The sequence below is a fragment of the Cimex lectularius genome, unplaced genomic scaffold, assembly GCF_000648675.2.
Source record: "Cimex lectularius strain Harlan isolate CLEC.00 unplaced genomic scaffold, Clec_2.1 scaffold180, whole genome shotgun sequence".
NCBI lineage: Eukaryota > Metazoa > Arthropoda > Insecta > Hemiptera > Cimicidae > Cimex > Cimex lectularius.
In genome coordinates this window covers 702,365-726,150 of record NW_019394226.1, presented here as the reverse complement: position 1 = coordinate 726,150, position 23,786 = coordinate 702,365, and the positions used below count along the sequence as shown (strand labels likewise).

The 23,786-nt window shown below is 37.8% G+C and overlaps 1 long non-coding RNA gene across 1 annotated transcript; it reads left to right on the top strand.

Annotated features, from left to right (window-relative positions):
* The first annotated feature begins 756 nt into the window (after positions 1 to 756).
* Positions 757 to 5,094, top strand: LOC106668091. The gene is made up of 4 exons (XR_001340701.1): positions 757 to 1,125; positions 1,189 to 1,305; positions 1,372 to 1,490; positions 4,869 to 5,094. It is a non-coding gene; the product is annotated as an uncharacterized LOC106668091 (long non-coding RNA).
* The last annotated feature ends 18,692 nt before the right edge of the window (positions 5,095 to 23,786 follow it).

Genomic DNA, 23,786 nt, shown 5'->3' with positions numbered 1-23,786 from the left:
AATGATTATAAATATCACACAATGATATTTATGTTGGTGAAACTATGCTGATCAGTGTTAGAGAAGAGCGAAGTATTAACGTTGTACTTTTCTGTCGTATGTCGCAAAGCGATATTCCTTTACAGAAAAAATCTTTAACAGGTCCACATAAAGGTTCTATGTTCCTCCTGGTTTTGTTTTAATATTCAACAATTATCAAGAAACAAACTCACTGAAATTTAATTCTCACGCTAATTGTCAGTTTTGACTATTTGAAGGTAGCGCCCATGTACTTCCTAAGATTCTAAGGGTATGTGCGATTGTTGTCGTGTAACGTACGGTTTTCCAGGGGTTGAAAATTAGCGTCGGAGTCATTTATATTCTAGTTACGGAGGAAGCGTCACACGTTGAATATTTAGCCCGAATCCGGGATGTGGATGTAATTCGGTTTTATGCCGAGATTCGTTTGACAAATAGTCTCGGCTCGGCTACCAAATTCACATCATGCCTTCTTCTTAGCCCTGAAGATTTGTCAGAGCTGCAAGGAGCCCCTGCCGTCCCCTCCCACCGAGCTAAGTTGTATGCAAAGCGCGAAGAGAAAAACCCTAGGACTTTCGGTAAATACTGAGAGACTTAGGCGAAAGATTTTAAATGTATGTTTATAAATGAGTTGGAAAAAAAAAATGTTTGCGTTTTATATAAAAGGTAAAATATGTTAATTATCAGGTGTATAATATAAAACATTAAGATATTTTTATAAACCCATTCGTACAATAATATTTACAATTTTCTATTCCCAAAATTATTGACTACATTTCCGCCCCGAGGAATATCTTGTACTCTGGGGTGAGTGTGTGATGTCTCCAGGCTAAAAGTAAGTTTGTTTTCCTTTTTTTACGAGGTTTCGCAACAACAGAGGTCATATCAACCCTCAGGATGCTTGTGTTTTTGAAAAAAATCCCATTTGTAAGTACGTCGAGTTCGGATGCTGGATTCGAACCCGGGACCTTTACCTTACAGTGATGAGCGCCGTGTCAACGCCTAAACCGTTGCGGTCATCGATGCCCCAAAAGTAAGTTATTAGTGAGAAGGGAATGGGTCACGAGGAATATCGAGTACTCTGGAGGAGTGAATGTGACCAGACATGTATGTTTTGTGCCTATTCTATAGTTGACAACCTATAATACAAACGAGCGGATAACATTTTAGGATAACATATATAAAAGCAAAGAGTCTCAGCAACCAGATTTAGACGATCAGTTGGCTCCACTTTAAAACAAGATGCTCGTGAATGACCAGAAAAAGAAGAAAACCCCGCAAAGGGTTGTAAGTATTAACTGTAAGTATTAAATGCACTAGTTCATATGGCTTTGTAATTTTCGACCTACCCAGTGTGTCTGTTGTGTTGGAGTTTGGTTGCTTCCACATGCTCGTGTTGGCTAAAGCCATTCTGAAGTTTTGCGGCAAACCTTTGTATTCCGAGATGACTTCACGGATCTCAAGACCCCAATGTAAGTTTTAATTACTTACCAAGGAGAATGCACGATGCTACGTAAGATTTTATTGTGATAGGTTGTATAATTTTGGCATTGCTGTGTTTGAAACCCTAAGGTTGAATACCATATTTCCACATAAGCTTTAGGATTTGTTTCTAAATAAAACTTTATTTTATAGTAAGGTTGGAGCCGCGTCCTATCAACCTTACTTGTTTATACCTAAACCTATGCCTTTCTTCACGATGTTTTTCTGTCTCAGCTTGGCATATAAAGTAATATCCCGTGATCTTACAAGGGAAGAGTATTACATCTTTCATTGTTAATGGCTAAATTGACGTCTAGAAAAGGAAATTCCAGTTTTGGGTTGAATCGAGAAGGAAGAAATGGAGTCTTTTCCTGTGTTAAATAATTTTTTTAAAGGAAACAAACTGGAGCTCGCGAACGGCATTGGTTGATGAAATACTTGGACACCTTCGACGTTGGAAGATACCCTCTGAGCACTACTACCCAACAGCTGGTCATACAATGCTGGAAGACCATGATGGAAGGTCGAACCGTTTTCAATTTCTCCGAAGCCAACCAGTCTATAAACTGAATACGAATGTTTGATGAACATTACTTCAGACTCCACCTTAAAATTTATTTATTTAGAAATCGTGAGATGCGGTCTGGTGTGATGTAGGTTTCAGAAAAACCATTTCTTTATCGTGCCAACGTTTCGATCTTTATTGAGATCATCTTCAGGGCCTGGGATTTACAAACATTGTTTACATATAACAATTACATTTTGGATGTGTTGATAATTGTTATATGTAAACAATGTTTGTAAATCCCAGGCCCTGAAGATGATCTCAATAAAGATCGAAACGTTGGCACGATAAAGAAAATGTTTTTCTGAAACCTACATCACACCAGACCGCATCTCACGATTTCTAAATAAATATCGATTAACGGTCACTAATCACCACACACTTAAAATCTATTTTCGAGTCAGATTTGACCTTCATTTTTGGCGCCGTCTGGATAACAAAACATTTCAACCGCTCGCTGAAAGAGCAAAACTTACCAAAATTGCCACAACTTACCTATGCGAATCCGGATTTTCTATTTATATAGCCACCAAATCCCAAAGCGCTTCCACAGGCCACAATGTAGGTAGGTGGAAGGAGACTTCCACTGGAAGAGCCCTGTTGGGTTAGAGCTGAGCTGAAAGCTACATGTTTTTGGTGAACTGTCACATTTTCTTTGGCAAAAAAAGGAGTTGATCTGAAAATGACTCCACTTTCATCAAGCGAGAAGGACTTCCACATTATTTTCAATTAATTAATCTTTATGTAAGGTATTGATTTAGAAAAAAATGTCAATGTCACGAACGGGATTCGAACCCACGACCCTCGGTTAAATATACCTCTTCTTTAACCACTTGAGCTATCGTAACTTCGATGCACTCGGACACTAATGGCAAAAAGGAGGGAAAATTCAAAAGGTGGGGTTGAGATGGGAAGTTAGCGTCCGAGTGGATCGAAGTCACGATAGATCAAGTGGTAGAGCAGCGGCGTATTTAGCCGATGGTCGTAGGTTCGAATCCCGCTCGTGACATTGACTTTTTTATTAATTGAAATTGAATTATTACTTGAAAAACGTTATTCGGGTCAATCGGAACACGAACTCTAATAGAATTATTTTCAATTTCAACATTCAAGTTGAATATTTCATTTTTTGTAAATTAGTACTAAGTTCGTTTTGCAGTTTCTTTGTTTCATTTTTTACTAATGTAAGGAATACCTTCCTTTTAATAACTTATTTTCCATAAATACAGGGTCAACTTTGTTTCTTTTTGTTGCTATTATTACATTTTATTTTGTGTTCCAATGTATAAATATTATTAATAATTAGTCAGTTTTCTTTTTCACCAACAAAATTTTTAATTTCAAATTGATAATATTACACCAAAGTTTGGTTGATATTTCCATATCAGAATTATTTTTGTTTAATAAATGTTCTTTTGATTTATTCATATACATACCACTTTTCTGTCTTTTCAATTTTCTTCAAAAGAGGAAAATATTCACTTCTACGCTAAAAGATATAACAGTATGGCAATAGACCTCACTCTTCCTATTAATTCATAAATCATTAAAGTTCAGAGTATTGCTTTTGAAATTGGCTCGAGTTTTACATATCTATTGATTGTTTTGTCCAATTTGATTTTTATGTTCCGAATTTTATACGATAAGTTAAGTATGTCAACCTAATGTTTGTTTTCATAGGGTTATCTCTCTCCATCACCTGGAATGGACTTTAATTCACTACATATACTATAAATTTCTAATTTTAAATCCTCACTTAAATTACTACTTAAATATTAAATGCGAAGGGTCCTCCCCTGGATTTGTTCTGTGAAAGAGGTCTGCTGGCTAAAAAGTTTGCGAACACCTGGTTTAGTTTGTTCCAGTGCATTCAATTACAACTGTATAGTCCATTGTTTTTCTTCATTTTTTTCTAGTTTGGTGCTATTCTGCACCATTTACTATCAGCTTCCACTCTTCACCTTTTTAGGCCTAAAATAGAGTTTGTATCTTGATTAAATATCTTACCTTCAATGTATCGCTGCGTTAAAGTAAGTACAAACCTGTAAGTTCCATCAGTACCTGATCAACGTGCTGTAAATTCAAACCGATATTTGCCCAAGAAAGATTTTTATCGTAGTTCCACAATTTGTCCGTTGTTTTTTCTACCGCTTTTCGCTACCGAGTTAAATGACGGTCATATGCATATCGACACTCCTGTACTTTTCACAACAAAAAGCCCGGTTGAAAGCGGTTGTTATCTGGCGAGTTCGCCTGGGTTTAGTGAAATAAAGAAAAGGCGGTTCGGCAGTTTTCCGATTGGGGTCTGCCGGTCTCGAGCAAACTCGTAAGCTAAGTGCCGTAAAGTTGGCCGAAACTTGAGTAATGTTGTTATCCGTGGGAGGGCTTTCCTCCTAATGTTTAGCAAAACATAAACTACCACTGGAGCCGCGTCCAAACCAACTCTTAACCCGGTCACATTGTGTTTTGAATATTCCAAAATAATAAGATAAAACGAAGGTAATTTTAAAACCTAAGGGCCTAAGTACAAAGAAAGCCTTTTGAAATCAAAATTTCTTGGTTCGGGAAGTTTTAAATGTTTATGGTTAAATGTTCTATATATTGGGGTAAAACGAGATTATCAATATGTTTATCACTGTTCTTCGTAGTGAATGATAGTTATTCATAAATTATCTTTATTTAAGTCCTAGAAAACTAATAGTATAATAGAAACATCAAAAACCCAATTTTTTCTATGATAATCATAAGAATCATGTCTAACTGTTCAATTATGCTTTCCAAGCTACACTTGATTTAATTTTAGCTATCGATGTAATAAGGAGAAGAGTTCAGCAGATGTGAAATGATTCAAAGCAAGAGAATCTCTATGCAACATCTTAAGACCAACAATATCACTTTTTCATGAGCGACCTGCCACAATTCACAAACATAAAATCACATTGACGGATATTTCAATCAAAAACTGCCACAACGTGACAAGAAGTTGAATCAACCTGACAGAGTGAATTGCCATAAATAACCGTTTTCAATATTACAAATATAGACCATTTTTTCATTCTCGAACACTATGGATTAAGATAGGGTATTGAAAAAGAAAGCAAATTCAGTTCTTACTGCCAAGCTTTCGACCTATTTTAAGGTCATTATCAGGTCAAAACAACTTTGCATATGTCCACAGGTTGACAAATTTTTGTTTTTTTACAAACAAAATCTTAAATTTCCTTAACACCGACTCAGTGGCAGCATGTGAAAAGTATCGTGGCGACGTGGAAATTCAACCTTGGAGAAAGAAAACATCGTATCAGGCCTCGAGAATCAACCATCTCAGGTGTTGGACTTAGACGTCCGGGGGTAGCCGTAGTCAAGGTTGGGCCCGGGATGTTGTAATTAATAAACTAGATTAATTCAGCATCCCAAACATTTGAGTTCCATATCAATTCTTCCATTTTAAATACATTCTCTCCTATTTACATACCATTACTTTAATTACGGTGGTGGAGTGCTCTATATTCCTCCATCACCCTATACACATTTTATAAACTAACCTATTTGAGCGTGGATAGGTTTTCAATATTCCGCCATTGGCCCTCACACAAAACACGGTCGCGCTAATGAATACATTCACTCTCAATACATGCTAGGCACATAAAGCTATATACAATAAAACACCCCTGTTTCCTCCAAGAATCGGGAAGAGATCCATATACTCGCTGCTTGCTCAAGAATAAAAGTTAATGTAGATGCACTTGACGTAAACATAATTCTCAATTTAGCATGGATATATAGAATAAAGAGTAAAAATAATTCATGTCATTCAGGTCTGTCGAGGGGTCTAACCAATTTACAACATTGTAGAGACCACCTGTCGTTAAGAAGTTATCCACTAGCTCTAACAACGGTCTCAGCAGCTCTGTATGTAGGGGCTTAAACTTATGTTTCAATCTCGTCTTCAAGATCACAACTCTCACTAATGGTGACTCTGTCTGCACTAGCTACAGCAACAAGAGTATTTGCAACATCATCTCTCGCACTCTCGACGGTTGACGTGACTGCTTGCCTTACGAGTCTCTTCGCTCGGTACCGAGTCTACCAACTCCCACAGAATCAACATCCGGTTCATCCACACGGATTGGACAATAAGCCACACCCTTAACATAGGACCTCCTCAGGGACACCAAAAACCCCGGCTAATAAATTATTTTTCGTACTTTCTCCAATTAAAAAGCCTCGGGCCCGTGAATTCAAACCCAAAGATTATGATAAACCCACTTAAATGAAACATAACTGTCCTCTCTTTATCCCGACCGGACGCCTTCGAGTGGCCCATCCCGGACAACTTCGTGATGAAGATCCGGTAAGAGAAAGGTGCGATTGCTAGGCAGAACATGGCCGAGAATAAGCTCTGATGGTCGGTGGCTAAGGCAAAGGTTCCGGGTTCGAATCCACCGGCCCTGCATTCGAACCCGACATATTTACAAATGGTAGAAATGATGAATGTAGAGTGCATGCGGTGTTCAATCCTCTTAAAAAGATAGTTCCTACTCACTGTAAATTGTTCTCAAATACCCGGATTTCGAGCTTATAGCTCATCATCAGGTTGTAGAACTCCTTCAACCTGATGATGAGCTATAAGCTCGAAATCCGGATCATAAAAACAACTTACTTTGAGTAGGATCTATCATTTTACTTACAAATTTTTTTTCTCAAAAACACCTGCAGTAAGAGGGTTTATATAACCTGCGCTGTCGCAAACGCTCGTAAAAAATAAAAAATAATAAAAGAAAAAATGAACTCTGATAGAGCCCAATTTGGCTAAGGTGGAGAGAAAGAAAGAAAGATAGTGGTAGCTTAGCAAATAGAGCTCGACAGCCCAACCGCTCGCTGTACACACCAATATTTAGTGTTTTCTGTAAGTGTCTTTTTATTACTAGTTGGTATATCTGAAATTTGATCGTTTTTTGATTAAATTCAATGTATTATATGTTTATTGTCAATCCGTTTGGCATAATAATCGGCTATGAAAAAAAAGACAAAATACTGTGCAGAAAGCCTAATTCTCCAATCGTTGGGCTTCAGCAGCGACTCCCAATGTCAAAAGCAGCCCACGTCCGATCCGAAGTCCTGTCACAATATCTGCTGAGACAAACACGAGGCCGAGCGAAAACATGGAAAGATCCATATATTACAGGAGGGAAACCTGCGTTTGAAATATCGCTCACGAAGTGATACCCTGTATTTTTAGCCTGTTGGAGAATTGTCGCATTACATATTTCAAAACCTTTGGCATGAGACAGTATCGTATTACTAGTTGGCACAGGAGTTGCCCCTCTACTGTTGAACTATTTATCCCATTTTCTATTTAAATTCAAAAACGAAACCGAACCCCCGACCGATCGTTGACCTAAAGTTCCTCCCATATCCGATTGGTTCTTTTTATCCTAAATATACGACAAAAGTTTATTTGATGGTGAAACATTCCTCCTTTCGTCCTGTTTTTATCCTGACAGCAATTTATTCCGCTGTCAGCCTCCTGTCAAATATTGTTTCGTTTAATGAAAAACTTTTGTCTCTTTCACACTTTCTTCGGCATGTCTTTAGGGATTTCCACTGGGATCGGGTGACTCAAAATAATAAAGACAAAGTTAAACGAATTAAACTCACAGTTTTGTTTGTTTATGTTTGAAATTTAATTTTGCTTCTCCTTTTCTGTTTATTTAATTCAGAAAATTTCGGTATTACTTAAAATAAAAGCTAATTTCTTATATCATCAACCGGAGAATTGAAATTCCAAAACAGACAGTAAAGTATTAATGCATTGAATAAACTTTTAAATAATTTCAATTAATTATTCTTTTTAAATAAGGTTCTTGGTTGAGAAGAAAAATTAGTGTCACGAGCGAGATTCGAACCCACAACCTTCGGCTCAATACGCCGTTGCTCTAACCACTTGAGCTATCAAATGATTTGAAGTGTATCCTCACTAAAAGCTCTCCGTGGCCATTTCATTTGTCGCCGAGAATCGAATAGATTACACAACATTTGAAAAATGGCAAAAAGGAGGGAAAATTCGAAAGGTGGGTTGAGACGGGAAGTTAGTGTCCGAGTGGATCGAAGTCACGATAGCTCAAGTGGTAAAGTGGGGTATTTAGCCGAAGGTCCTGGGTTCGAATCCCGCTCGTGACACTGACTTTTTTTATCTCAACCAATACTTTTCATAAAGATTAATTAATTGAAAAAGTTAATTGGTCAATCGGACTACGAACTCTAATGGATATATCAGTATATTATATATGTATATTATGTATGTATATTTGTCTCAGTATATTATTCATATATGTTTAATGGTGAGAATTGACCTATTAATTCTTTCAATTAATTATTCTTCTTCTTTAAGGTTTTGGTTGAGATGAAAAAGTTAGTGTCACGAGCGAGATTCGAACCCACGACCTTCGGCTCAATACGCTGCGGCTCTAACCAATTGAGCTGTTGTGACTTCGATCCAATCGGAAGAACATATCTCACTATCTTCACATACCAACATAAAATTGTTGTGTCATCTTTTTTATGCTATGATATGTATATAATCGAGCCTTCAGAGCGAATTAGAATTAGAATCGTTAGTCTAATGTATTTAATGAAAACAGATTGCCTTTACACCTCATAGTAGATATATGTGAATAATTATATTTTCATTATATGTAATTTTTTATCAGACAAATATTTATATAATAAATGCCCAATGAAGATTTCTTATGATAATTGACCAGGGTGTCGTGTACTTGTAATGACATGTCTCACGTATGAGAGTATCGGTGAGGAATGCTGGAAATGCTGCGATCACATGCCGTGCACGTTTTCCTATTAGTTTAATTTATAATTGAATAAAAAGAGTAGAAACAATTTGGGAATGTCGCTCGGCTCGGCTGGTCGCGGCGGGGGGACGGATCCATGGACCTGTTGGAGGGGTTCGATCCAGGATCTGGGATCTCCTGACAGTAGCCTCTTGTAAGTAATTAATCTGGCCGTTTTTCCCTCTCGCTCTCGCCACTCGGCTTTAATTAATCGTTTCGAATCTGGCTACACGATAATATGACGTCATGCCGTTACTGCAAACAAGTTCTTATTCCACTTGATAGTTGTGATTAATCAAGGCGTCGGGGGTTGTTTTTTATTTGTCGTTTGGACGGCTGAAAACGATATTTCCATCACGCGATACGGTCCGGTTAATTTTTGGGATACATTACCTACACAGATTGCCCCATCTTATGATCTGCCTCAAGAAGTACATGTCTGAGAAGGACTCTGTTCACTTTAATCGTTCAATTTTATTTTCCACTCTAAATTATCAAGAAGAGCTTAATTATTTTCAAGATTGCTAAAAGAAAAATGTATATATTATCTTATATGCGATCTACGACCCGTCTTTATTCTATAATAGTAACGTGGATTAGGGTTTGGTGAGAAAAACCATTTCTACTGTTATACCAACCACGAGCTTTCGACGATAAATTTCGTCTTCTTCAGGGTAGTTATACTTAATTCAATTTAAAAACGTTTACACATGTTAAATAACAAAAAACTACTACTACTAAAACTACTGAAATACATTTAACTAAACATATAATTATGTTCTAGTCATCATTCTTTCCCTCTCTCCAGCCATCTCTTTCCCTCTCCATCTCTCACTCTCTCTCCCTCCCCCTCTCTCCCTCTCCTCCTCTCACCCTCTCCCCATCTCCCTCTACCCCTCTCTCCCTCTCTCTCTTTCTCACTCTCTCTCTCTCTCTTTCGCTCTCTCTCTTTCTCGCTCACTCCCCTCTACATTTTACAAATACATTTAACAGGCACATAAATATAATTATGTTCTAGTGATCATTCTAGATATAGATTTTTATTAAGAGATAAGATATTTTTTGTATTTTGCAATTTTTAGGTATACTTCGTATTTTTGTATTTTGTATTTTATTTTATCTTATTTTTTGTATATTTTTTCTTTTCTCTCTTTTTTTGTTGTAAACCAATGTAAACGAAATAAATATAAAGCTAACCTCTGGCAGACTGATCGGACGATCCATGTCCATAATGCTTTTGTTCTTTAATAAAACGAAAAGTTTTAATTTTGTTTAAATAGAGCAATTATTATAATATTATTATTATTATAATTGTTTGAGGGGGTTCAACTGTGGAGAACAGGCTGGCCAGGCTATGACCCTGATGTTGTTCTGTTGAAGGTACGTTTGTGCTATGCGAGCGACATGGGGACGGGAATTATCGTGCATTATAATCGGATTGTCGCTGATTTCATCGAGGATAGGCAATGTACGATGTTCCAAAACTTCATCCATAGCGAGTGGCAGTTTAAGACATCCACGGACAACGACCAACTCTGTGCGACTCTCCATTGAATCTCCCGCCCAAACCACCACTGAGCTAGTGAATCACCACTGAGTTGAAGAGGTTTTCTCAGGAAAAAATTTCTGACTTCGTACCTTTCATTTCCCTTCTCCACACTCTTTCACGCCCATCTGGAGATCGTTGAACAAATCTACTCTAGTCTGTAAAACGTTCAGTAGACCAATGGTCAAAAGCCCAATGGCTGTGCTCTCGAGCAAATGCGAGCCGTGCAACTCTAGTCAATTCTGGTCCTCTTACTGGGCGAAATCCAGACTGATTTTATCTTCTCAAGGCAGTGTTCAGAAATTTGGACATCTCGAACTTCCAGGAGCTGATGAATCGCTTGAAAAACAGTAAGGTGCCGGTTTGGCCAAATTCTCAAAGTCAAAATCGGTCATCCTGTGGTTCAGATACCCTAGCGCGTCCAGAACCGGGCCTTCTATGGTAGGACACAGTTTCTGGAAAACGTCTAACGGCGTGTGGAACTGAAGTGTTTCGTATAGAACTCAGATGGCAATAGCCGCATACCTGATGGAACGTTCATCATCAATCAGTGCCACAGCACTAAGTTATGTTTAAAAATTGAAATTAAGAAAACAAAAATGCAACTAAGCAGTTTATTCCTTCAGAATTCAAATGAGAGTGAATAAACATTTCGTAAAATTAAACATTGAAAAATCCTTTATCCTTGTTTTGGATTATGGATTAAGTATGTTTATGTCTAGTTGATATTCCCAGTTTAAAACATATCATAAACAAATATTTATTGATCAAAACAATAAGACTAATTAATGTCAGAAATTACTTTTATCGAGAAAATGAAAAAAGTGGAAATTTTTGCCTGTCAGTGTAATTTATATGGTTAAAATAGTGAAGATGGAGGATTTTTGTTATTTAACATGTGTAAACATTTTTAAATTTTAACCTAAAGAAGATGAAATGTATCGTCGAAAGCTCGCAGTTTGTACAATAGCACTATTTGGTTTTCTGACCACAACCCTAATCCACGTGACTATTATTAAAAATGCAGATATTAACTGTTGAAATAATTAAAACTTCATTAATTTAACCCATGTCCAAACTCACAAACATAGAACATGTAGATGAAATTCATTTTAACGTCTGATATCAGCCGATATTTATTCAGGAAAATACCAAAACGAGAAGCAATATTAAGCACAATATTATATTTGTAAATCTGGAAGTGATTAGAGTAAATTATTTTTCCAGGAATGCAGTAAATCCAAAACTGATGCTGGTTCATATGAGGGAAACCAGTCTTTACCAATGTAAATCGAACAAAGACGTATTTATTGCGTTTACAATTAGGGCATAACATAAATGTCGCCGTTCATCATAATGATTTATCGCTTGGTATAAACCTTTTTTTATCTCTAACCCTTTGGAAATTAATTGCTGTCACTTTATCCATGTTGTGCAGATAATTATCCTAGAACCTCAATTGAATACAATTTTTAGTTTATTTGTGTTATGTTTTAAACCAGTAACGTTCACGTAAAAAGAATATTTGATGTTGTGGCTGTAGGGCGTGTAACTTGTAATTTGGATCTAAAAATAAATTTTTAGAAGAGAATTAAAAAACATATTCTAGTTAGAAAGACATTTCGAACCGACGATCTGCCCTCGGTCCTAAAACCGTAATCAAAATATGACCAAAATAATCACTGTTCTTAGACCGAATGGCAGATAATCAGTTGCGTATCAAATAAGTCGCGCCTAAACTTTTAGTAAACCAGCATCGGCAAAACCATTAAAAATCTTAAGATCGTAATAGGTCATTGCCGAGTGAAAACCCATTTTAAAACATTGGATACGGCAGTAAATAGAATCAACTAATGCAAAAGAACCTCAGAGTTATATAGTGTGAGAAGAATTGATAGACTGGCAAATAGAGCTGAGGAACTACGGTTCCATTCAAAATCGATCTATTTAGGCAAATACAAAACCTGAAGTACCACAACACCTCTGTATGTGTGTATTTTTCCTCAACAAAGTAACACTGTGCTAAGGGAGTTTATTTCCTGCAAGTTACAATTCATTTATTATGTGCAATTCTTCACATACATAATAATTCTAATAATTTTACTTGTGTGGTGTGGTGTGGTGTGTAGGTATGTGTGTGTGTGTGGGTGTGAGAGAGAGAGAGAGAGAGAGAGAGAGAGAGAGAGAGAGAGAGAGAGAGAGAGTGAGAGAGAGAGACAGAGTGACCAGAGAAATAGAAAGAGAAAAAAAGAAAGACAGATCCTGAGAGGGAGAGAGAGAAAGAAAAATAAGGACAGTGATATTGATAAGCCAGACATTACAAACACCTACACATCTACAGAGCAAGAGTTATAGAGGTATATGTACATACACATGTAATTATCTGAATTATCAATTATCTGAAGAATTGCAGGTAATAGTTTAATTAGAACTTGCAGGCAATAAACTCCTTTAGCACAGGGTAACTGTGTTGAGGATAACACACACACACACACACACACACACACACACACAGAGGTGTTCACTTCAGATTTTGCATTAGCCTCTATTTTGGACCATAGTGTTGTGAAAGAGAGAGCAATGCCTTGCTGTTTGCATGTGTCTCTATTTATCTCTGTTTTTCTCTCTCGCTCTCTCTCTTTCTCGTTCTTTCACCTCTCTGCTTCCCTGTTTTTGTCTTATGTTTCTTCTATATTTTAGTAGCCTAGGGTTATTCTACATCTGGTATTTATACAACTGACTGGGGTGCAGGACTTCTATACTCTTTTAAACTGTTGATCTTTCCCTTCACCGTTATACCATAACCAATGTGTTTTCTGTTGACACAGCTATCCTCTCCCCTGACTGAGTGTAAGAAATCCGCGATTGACGACGGTCCCAACATGACACAATGACGGTTCAGAATGACCCCCAAAACGGACAGTTGGGCGTTTAGCACTCCTCTAATTTAGGTTTTACATAACTCTTTGTTTTCCTATCTCCCTCCCTCTCTCACTCTCTCTCTTTTCCTTTCTCTCTCCTCTCTGCTTCCCTGTTTTTGTTTTATATTTATCTTTTCATTACTTTCTCTCTTACTTTCATCTCAATCTTTCTCCCTCTCACTCTATTGCGCCCTATACTACTCCCTGTCTAACCCTCTCTCAATTTTCTTCTGTTAATTTTTTAATTTCCCTATCTTTCTGACTGTCTACTTTTCGCTCTCTCTATTTTCTTTCTCTTTTCATCTATCTCTCTCTCTTTATTTTACCTTGCTTTCTGTTTATCATTTTTAATTTTTAGTTAACTCTTTAATTTTACGGGAATAAGAAGTCTTATAATCACAAGTTCGAAATTTTAGACGTCGGACCACGCATATGTTATCATCTAGTTCTCTAAATTAAGGGTCATGTATTTTTTTTTTTAAATCTGCTACTTATTTGAAGAATCTAAACATGGAGGGGGTGCTAACGACTAAAAACGGAGCAGGCCAAATCGGCAACCACCTTCTCCGCTGAATTCCAGCAGTTTATTCAAATGGATAATAAATTACAAATTATTATTATTATTATATATTTTTTTACGAGGGTTCGCAATAGCAGAGGTCATATAAACCCTCAGGGTGCCGGTGTTTTTGAAAAAAAGCCCATTGGTAAGGATGTCGGTTTCGAATACTGGGCCGCTGGATTCGAACCCGGGACATTTACCTTACAGTGATGATCGCCGTGTAACGCCTAAACTGTTGCGGCCATCGACGCCCCCTTACAAATTATTGATTTAATAAAATATGTTTGCATTAAATTTGGAAGATTTGACTGGTAAATTTGTTGATAAACAGATGTAATTGTGGTTAAGATGTATGTATAATGTATAATTGTATGTAAATGTATAATGTTATGCTGTGAGAACTTAATGGATCAAAACGTTCAAATGGTAAAGATTTCATTATACCATCCGGCGATAATTAATGCATAGTCGAGCCCGCATATGTCCGAATGACAAATTAAAGAGTCAAAATATAAAAACTTGGGATGAGAAAGCGCCGTGATTTCAGAACGATACGCGACCCGATTCCTCCGGTTCCGGAGCGAACGGTCATCCGTCATTGTCGAGAGAAGTCGCGGACGCTCCGTCGGTCCAGCCGTCGGGAAAAATAAACAAAACAAATCTGTCCCGTCTCCGTCCTGACTCAAAACGCACCATTAATTATTTATGTTTTCAATTAATAATGCATTGGTTTTGCTGCGGTAATGGGATACCCGCTGCCTTTGCCGGTAGCGCGGTGCGCATCGTCGATAGGCCGATTTCTCACCGTTCCATCCGACCGAGACGGAAAATTGCAGTTTATTCTGTAAAATAGCACCGGCTCGGAGGGGAATTGTTTATTTTGAATTGAAATTGCCCTATTTGCATTTAAAGAGAGCCTAGCGTCTCAGGTCAACCGAGGCTAATTGTATAAATCTTCGACCCCTTGTACGCGTGTCTGACCAATTAGTCGTCCAGACAGGAGTAAATCAGCAAAACTAGTGTTTCCTACTTGTAAAGACTGCACAAGCTTAAAAAATACTTTTTAGAATTAAATAAAAGATACCATAGTTTAAGACTGAACACACTACAGAATTGAAGTTACATTTTGGACAAAAAACGTGTTCATTATTCACGTTAAAATTTTTCTGCAGCACTGCGCTGGACGAGTTGACGGAGAGTTTGAATCGTATTTGCTTCCTGTACTGTATTCGAATGAATGTAATTTTAATTGGCAATAATATGAAAAAGATATTGTAAAATGGTTTGATCCCCTCCCCAAACGGGTAGAGTCGATGTTGGTAGTCGGTGAACTCATACTGAACATCAACGGGGCACGTATTGGGTCCCCGTCTTCACTCGCGAGTTTGTTGAACTACTCAAACTACTCGGAGGAACTACTGTTCCGAGGAACTAATGTTCGGAGGAACAGTGATCCTCCAGTGAGAAACTGAAGATGATTGTGCAGTGCCGAAACGCGTTTGAGTAGTTCAACAAATCCGCGAGTGAAGACGACACAACATGATCCAATGACGGTTCAGTATGGCCCAAACAGATAGTTGGGCGTTTAGCATTCCTCTATTTTAGCTGTTACGTAACTTTTTTAAAACTTAGTTTGGCTCCGCAGCTCTTTGTTTTCTTCTCTCTCTCTCTCTCTCTCTCTCTCTCTCTCTCTCTCTCTCTCTCTCTCTCCCTCTCTCGGGTTTCAGTAACATTAAATGTTTTCTATCTCTGGTGCAGAAACGTTCCCCACCAGAGCCATAATTTTTCTGACAGGCCTACACTCCTCAGAAAAACGTATTTCATCCTTTTTTGAAAGTTCTCTTATCGTCTCTGATCCACAAACCAAAATTCAAATAATCAACTTCTTCCCGTCCATCAAGTCTGCTTTTCATCCTTGCAAAGATACTCGAGAAGCTTTTCCTTGCCAAACGAAAACCATACTAACATTCATAGGTATATTCCTGACCACCAGTTTGACTTCCGTTCTTTCCACCGCGCGTTGTAGACACCGTGGAGAACACCTGTTAGTTAAAGCAGTATTGTCCATATGTGACTTGGCCCTGCTGTGGAAACATCCTTCGTTCAACTTCATCCTCAAATCTTACTTATTCCATTGTCACTTTCATGTAGCCAGGTAGTACAATTGCTAGTTTTTCTATCAAATCTGGCGTCTTTATGGAAGTACACTGGCTCCATTTTGGCAATGGCTCTCTCAGCTGATGGGGGAAAAAATAGCACACTCTTCTATGCCATACAAACATCTGACCTTCCTGTACACCCCATACCATACTCGTAACTGCTTCCTACACTGTGGATTATTATCTTTACTACAATGCTGCAATCTGTACATTTACCGATGATACGACTATCCTGTGCCTCACCTTTACTTAGCCTTTGCTTTTACCACATCTACAATCTTGTTATACGATTGTAATTTTCGTGTAGCTCAAGGTTCTCCCACCTGATATTTACCTTATCAATGTTGTGTTCCTCAAAGAAGTAGACTGGTACCATCTTCTATACGGCTGTCCTTCCTGATTACCGCATACAGTAACCTTTATGACCGCCAATTACTCGGCTATCCCTCTCCTAATTCACTACATCTTCCTAAAACTCTATTTATCGGTTCGTGATTTTTATGTAGCCCAAAGTTACCTTTCAACGGATTTTTAGACTATTAACGCTAGTATTCCTCAAAGAAATCTACTGACACAGCTTCTCTACGTTCTCTACACTTCTGACTTTTCAAATCAACGCATAAAATTTATATTCTTATCTTCTCTCACTTTTTTGAACTTCGAGGTTCTTTTCCATCTTATATTTATCCTATTAACGCTTTTCTTGGACGTTCATCTTCTTCTAATGATGCCATGACCTTTATTGCTTCTAAACAATATTGACAATCCTTTTCACCACGATACCAAAACCGTAAATTGCACCATTTATGCGGCCACCACCACATCCTGAAATCTTCTTTAGAATAATAGCCTAGGGTTATTCTACATTTGGTATTTATACTACCGACTGTGGTGTTCCTCATGAAAGTAGTTCTATACCCTTTTAAACTGTTGACCTGTCCATTCACCGTTATACCATCACCTTTGTGTTCTCTGTTGACACAGCTATCCTCTCCCCTGACCCCGGTACTGCCCTACCTTCCTACTCTATTACACTAAACACCCTGAAAAAAAGGCGCTTCAAAAATATAAGCCAACGAAAACGAATCGAATGACTAACTACATAGATGAAAGTTTAAACTGAAACCAACATGCTTGACTAAAACGAGCTGAATGTATGCAGAGGAAACCGTTCCAAGACAACGATTCAAGACCGATGCTTCAGGACACGAAAATACTGTATGTTCTCCAATACCTGTAAGCTTATGAATTTACGGATTAGTAATCTACGGGACCGTGCAATATCCATTCTATGTCAGGAACCATACCATTCACCCTGACATAATCATACCCTATGTACTAGACCATTCCAAATCATTTGCTCTCTCTAATCCGTTAAAAAAATTACCTGTCTGGCTCTTCCATTACTACACACACCACAAAATCACTCATTAGGCTTATTTTTATAAATGTTGTATATAGTTGCAAATAAAAATAAAAGAGGAAATAAAGAAAAAAGTGTTGAGTGAGTAAGGATCACCTTAAATGTTGATGACTTAACTTTTGAGTGTTTCTCCTCGAGAAAAGTCTAGTAATTAGGAAAGCCAGTTTCTCTTATTTATATTTAAAATCTTTTCCAACTGACAAACAAGAGGGCGGTATTTAGAACAACTAACTGCAATTAATGTCATCCAAAATACTAGGTGGAAATTAATTAAATCGAATAGCCTCCTAGTTTTCCCATTCAGAGATAAAACAAGGAATCTTTTCGCATAAATCCAGCCCTTAAATGCAATACAAGAACGTAAACTTAACAGTCCTTAATTGCCGGTTCTACTTTGAGAATTATTTCGTACGATAAGGAGACAAGGAGGAGAGCATGTAATTGTTGAATACAACAATTCCCTTTCCCTCGTTCATTCCGTTATCTCTCGCAAGTCCGGGGATACTTGTACGCCGTCCTTTCTTCCCCTTTACATACAGGATTAATGCCTTTGTTCAAGATCCAATCCCAGAATCTGCTTACCAGTTGCATTTAAGAAATGGTTGCATTTTGAATCTCAACGGGTTTTCAAGACTTATTTCTGACTCAACGTACTGAAGCAGCTTGGGCTTATTTTTATATGCAATAAACTTTTGCATAAACGTTCAGTAGTTCAAATGATGACTCACCACTGCTAAAATAACAATAATTAAATTTACTCAACAATAATTGTTTATATATTTAATAAAACTAGCGAACGTTATCTTTATTTTTATTTCTTAAAATTCTATATGTAACCAAAAAAAGTCATATTCCTTAGACCAGGGGTGCTCAAACTTGAACTTCTGGCGATCTACCTCAATATTTTTAGACTACTTACGATCGACTCTGAGAGGCTGCAAGTGTGTATGATGCAGGGTTGTCGTACATACACGATACACCCTACCTACCTAGGTACCGTAGCATATATAGATATTAGCTTTCTGCACAATATAGGTACATTATTTTAGTCAAGGTTTGGGTTAGGTTTAGTTAGGTTCTTCTCTACAATATCAATGAAAAAACTCATAGTTATTCAAAATTGCGAGTTTATTGGTTGTTACAAAACAAAAGAGTTACATATGGTGTTAAACTTAACTAAGGAGTGGCTTTGGATGTTGAAGCGTGGCACTGCATGTCCTCAGCATACTTTTCATAAGATGGTACGTAACCACTGAGTGCTAATCGCAAGCATGATGACATATGATCGTCAGTTAGTCGATTGAGATATTTTGACTTAATTATCTTCATTTCAGAAAATGCAGACTCGCACAAGTAAGTTGACCCAAAAAATGCCGTCAGTTGAAGGGCGATTTGCCTTACATTCGGATATTTATCTTCAGATATAAAACACCAGAAATTTGTATCAGATGCTGTAGCTTTGAGATGTATATCTGATATAATCTGCACCAACTCATTTTCAACAGAACATGAGTTCATATTAAACTGACTTGCTATTTCAGTAGCTAATTCCTCAATGTTTTTACATGAAAAAGGATAACTCATAAATGATGCTATATTTTCCAATTTACTGCAATCATAAAAACGCATTTCGAATTGTTTTATGATGCCTCTCTAAGTTATCACGCTTAGGTATTGCAACTGACGCACGACAAATAACACAAATGCACTTATCCTTCACCATACAAAAGAAAAATTCTTCCTCCCAATCCTTATTAAAATGATACGTTTTAGATTTCACTGCACTCATTTTCCACTATTTAATAATAAACTTTGTATCGACGTAGTATCGCCATCAAGTTACAATTCAGAATGACTCCAATTCCTGCAGGCACAACATTTATATCGGCGTGAACGAAAGTCTCGAATGTTCCCGTCAAACGCGCCGCCCGAAACTAGACTGTACTGTCTCTCGTTGTTTCTAGACTAGACTGTACTGTCTACTAGTCTAGAAACAACGCGGCTTTTCTTTGACAAGTGCCGCGCGTTCCTTTGATAAAGCCACCTTTTGCCGCAAGCAGTGTTATTTTATTACGTAATACATTTTTGTAGTTTAGTTACCTACCTACTTATTAAAAAATTTTTTCTTCTCGAGATCTACTCAAAAAGCACTCGCGATCGACTGGTCGATCGCGATCGACCGTTTGAGCACCCCTGCCTTAGACATTAATTCTGTTCTTCGTACAACCTTCTTCTTTATTGCATGGAAACACTCGTATGTACGAACGTTCTCTAAACCAACACATTGTACTTCTTCTTATAGCCTAATAAATGTACATTTTGGGTAAAATTTTAGTAAAGCTCTTATTACCCAGAATTTTTTCCATCCTAAATTCCTTATCATCCCCGACCATCAATTTGGTTTGCTCAACTGTGTCAACTATCCAAGCGTGCCATGGTGTGATAGACATTGACACCACTTCTTTTGAGGCATTACTGTTCTAAGCCTTTCTGGACGTAAGCCAACCTTTCGATCAAGTTCGGCACCCGGTTGCTGTTAACGCTCAAGGGCTGACATTTCCCGAGTCATTGAAAGCAATTCCATTTCAGTATATTTCTTCATTCATGCCGGCGACCCTCAGGGTAACGTTCTGGCCCCCACACTATATCAGGGTTGTACAATGACATTCCATCACATCCTCATACCACCACACTCACATTCGCTGACGATACAGCCATCCTCTCTAGTAATTCGGAAGCATTTCCACCTTCAAAACCTTCAGTAATACCTCGGACTTCTAGAGTCTTGGTGTACAAAAAAACACATACGTCCACCAATATTACCTTTACTCTTCACAAAAACAACTCCCTTCCCATCTGATGAGAGCAGAAGTACGTTCATGCGCACTGGCGACTCCAGAGCAAGTGATGATAGCAGAAGGTACGCTCATGCGTACTGGCGACTTGTAACTGATGAGAGCAGAAGGTACGCTCATGCGTACTGGCGACTTGTAACTGATTAGAGCAGAAGTACGTTCATGTGTCCGTCTTGTGAGCTACTAACTGAACGTCTTTTTCTTCCTCCTGTCCTTTCTTGTGTCTCTCGGCTTATAAGCATTTATTTACAGAGGACTTTCCAAGAAGAAGAAAAAATAAAACCTTTAATTACTGTCCAGAACAATTATACTAACAAAAGTATACGTACACTGGCGTAAAAAGCGAGACTAGTACCAGTACAATCAGCTGTCAAATGCACAAGAGAATAAAGAACGCTCTCCTATAACTTGGCAATGGTAGCTGAGGTTTGTTATCTATTTTTCCTCTAATAGAAAAATAATGTGATAGGATAATTAATAATTTAGTTATAACTTAACTAGCTGAAAGTAAGAGTGAGTGAGACAAAAGCTCCACTAAGCCACTGAAATGCCGAATTGAAAATAAAAAAAGTCTCTATTTGGAAGAAAAAATTGTTGTGTTCTTTTAATCAATATTTTTACATGCGTTCACCTGTTGGAGGAGATTGATCTTGGACGCAGGGCAAAAACGAATTCTCGTCCTTCAGCACCATCATTTCATTGTACAGTAATTACTTACCAATTTGGCTTCCTTGTTTTTATTTAATAATAGATGTCGCCTCAATTTAAATCATCCCATTATAAATAACCAATACTTTCAATTAAATGCCTGACATGCCTCGCATTTAGTGAGACATAATCGTTTTCACACTTTTCAATTTCCGTCCTCTTTAATTAGGAACGGGGCGGAATACGAGTGGGACAATCGAATGGCAGATTAATCGACCCCACATTCATCGATTCTCCAAGAGAAATTTACTCGACGTATAAATTTCCTGAGCGGCGTAATAGGTGTTATTCATCATCCTCGGAGGCGAATTCAAATCTGTTGTGGCGGGGGTGATGTGGATATGCTGTTTTTAATTAAATATATAAATCTTCGTCAGCTCCCTAGAGGGTCGCCTTTGATCAATATCAGCGAATTTATTTTTTTGTTAAATAATTTTTTAATTTTTTTTGCAATTAAAAGACAAGAATCATGCTATTAGCCATGCCGGAGCGGTATCTCAGCGAGAAACATTGCCAACAAAGTTCAGTAACAAAAAACAACAATGTGAGATTTCCATACCACTGAGAGGTAAACAACAAAACTCGTCGGAGAATTTTGGATTGTAGAATTAGGATACATTATAGAAGACGAAACGTTATGTTGAATACCAAAGTTCCATGTAGTATGTCCACATGGGTCTGAAAATAATTATGTAAATGAGTCATTTGGCAGAGTCAGTTTGGTACGTTTGTCCAACAATCGTTTAAGAACACTGCAGCGTCTATTTAGTTCTTGTCTTTCGATTCGTTTCTTTGGGTTCCATGTAAATCGTTTTCCAATATACAGCGCAAGATAGCGGACTACATTAGACGGTGGGAGTGAGATACAAATGTAGTAGATGAGAGGACAGGTTATTCTCCGACAAGTTCACATTTTTGTATGTTTTATTGTCATCTTCCATCGCATGAACCAACGCTGAAGGAATGAACCGTACGTTTGTTGATTTCTGGTTGAGATGAAAGGATCTTTATGCTAGTAAAGAATGGTGGTATCGTCCGCCGATGAGGTTCGTTTCAGAAAGGGCATGGATGTCTGCGGTGTATAGTGTATGGAGGATGGGTCCTAAGGGAATTCCTTGTTGTACCCCTGCATCTAAGGGATAGCCGGGCGATAAAGGGAGGCACTGATGCCTTGAAAGTAGGATTTTAGGATCAGGTAGAACGTAAAAAACTGTGTGGTGTTTACTGACCGCTAGCCAATGATTATTTGGACGTCGTGAGGTCGGGTCTGGTGTGACGTCGATTTTAGAAAACCATTTTCTTTATCATTATCAAGACTGACACATCTACACGGAAAACACTTTGACCCCTGAAGATGATCTCAATAAAGATCGAAACGTTGCCATGATAAAGAAAATGTTTTTCTAAAACCTACTTCACACGGACCGCACCTCATGATCTCCAAATTGTAATACTGATTCTCTTAAGATTCCAGAGCACCCCGAGTGCCATAACCGATCGAAACTTTCGATCTTGGAATATCCGAGAGTTTCACATCTTGGAATATACCAGAGCAGTATACCTTTTGGTTGACACCTGAAGCGATAACAAGGCCATGGCACTGCTGAACAATGGAATGAGAACGTCTCAATCCAAATGTAGCCAGGGAGGAATGAAGGATGGGGAAAAGAAAGTGTTTACATAGGAGTAGTTATAGGATTTGGCCCATTAAAGCCAACAGACAAATTAGGTACATCAAAGAAACTATTTCCGATCGGGACCCAATTCCGAGTCTCTGAGATCCGATCTCGAGGGACTTTCCATTGAATAAAGCCGTGCCAACTTGTATTGCGGGCACTGTCCTCTTATACGTAAAAAAAGTCGAACCTCCACGTCGGCGAGATCTAATTGCAAATATTCTGACGTCCTAACCAATCATCTACCATGTTGATAAAGAACCACTTCGCAATAGCTTTTTCTAATTATTGTCAATGTCATGGGCTGTACTGGGAACCACTTGCGTCCCAAATACGAATCCGATGCTTTAATCACTCAGCCACCGATGTATAATCCGTGTTTCAATTTCTTTGCATTATTTTACAGTGCATTATGAATAATAAATTTGAATAATAATATTTTAAAAAATGGCAAAGAGGAATGAAAATTCGAAGGTTGAGATGCAAAGTTGGTGTCCGAGTGGATCGAAGTCACGATAGCTCAAGTGGTAGAGCAGCAGCGTATTTAGCCGAAGATCGTGGGTTCGAATCCCGCTCGGGCCACTGACTTTTATCTCAACCAAATCCTTATTTAAAGATTAATTAATTGAAAAGTTGTTATTATTGTTTTTTCTTGTTGTAATTGTACTCTTTGACGCTTTCCTAGTTATCATCCTATTTGATTTTTGCTAATTTTACAGTTTTATAGTTGGTTTTGCTATATGTGAATTAATTCGATAAAAGAGCGGGTAAAAGAAAATTCTTTTTAATTTTTAATAATCGATGTTTTATACTTTGAGCCACATTACCAACCCCGGAATCAGCGCATTTATCAAATATGAGGGCTGTCACTTTCAACAGAGGGCCTCGAAATTAAATCGGCATGCGAGTGGTGCATGTGAGACTTCGTTCGATCAACGTCATTTTGGTCCGAATCCGGTCCTGGTTAATTCTTATTCTAATTACACATTTACTGGAGCGTGGAATGGCACATTGGGACTT